The following is a 902-nucleotide window of genomic DNA, read 5'->3' as shown; positions in this document are numbered from 1 at the left end:
AAATAACAGAGTAACAATGAATACATATCATTTGTATAATATGTGGTTCACTTTTGATCACAATTGAGAAAATACCAGCTTTTCCCCCTGTTGAAGACAAAATGTTTCTTTTTCCTTAGAACAGCCTTTTAAGGCACACCTGCTTTTATTTTGACGGTGGGTTGGCTAATCAACATATTGAGGGATTGTCAAATCAAAGATACTTTATTAATCCCAGAGGGAAATTCTGAAACAGCAAAATTTACAGGTCACACACAATTAACAATAACAGGCAACTTCACATTTCTTTATTTGTATTTCTTATATAAAAATGTACGGTTGCTGGCCAAGTCCACAGAATAATGCATCTACTGCATCCTCGATAAAATGGGCGTAGCACGAACACATCTGAGCATGAAAGCATTCATGATGTGAAATGGAGCAACAGTAGCTAACAGATGTAATGATTTAAATTACATGTTATTGTTACGACCTCGGCCTGGTCTAGGTTCAGGGAGGCCTAACACAGGAACGTGAGAAAAGAAAAGAACCAATCTGACACCAAGTCACAATAAAAAGAAAGTCCTTTTATTAACTAAAGGTGTCCCTAAGGGAGAAAAAAACCTGTTTAATGAAAACAGGAGTTTAATTCAGGCTGCAGGAACAAATGCTGAGGGCTTAAAGTAACTAAAGGAGCAAATAACAATGGGAACGGAAACTCACTGGTTCTGAAAATAAACCAGGAACAACGGAGCTTGCCCGGAGGCCTTACCAAAAGGTCCACAGGTGAACCAACTCACCCACGCAACAGTCAACTCTGTTAGGAGCAAAGAAAACCGGAGCTCAACCGGTTTTCTTATGCGGGTGGAAATTAAACCAGCCAGGGGCAACCGTCCACAAGTTCTCCAAAGTAAGCAATCTTA

This window comes from Nothobranchius furzeri, chromosome 4, assembly GCF_043380555.1.
Source record: "Nothobranchius furzeri strain GRZ-AD chromosome 4, NfurGRZ-RIMD1, whole genome shotgun sequence".
In the NCBI taxonomy this organism is placed as follows: Eukaryota; Metazoa; Chordata; class Actinopteri; order Cyprinodontiformes; family Nothobranchiidae; genus Nothobranchius; species Nothobranchius furzeri.
Note: the sequence above shows the minus strand (reverse complement) of the source record.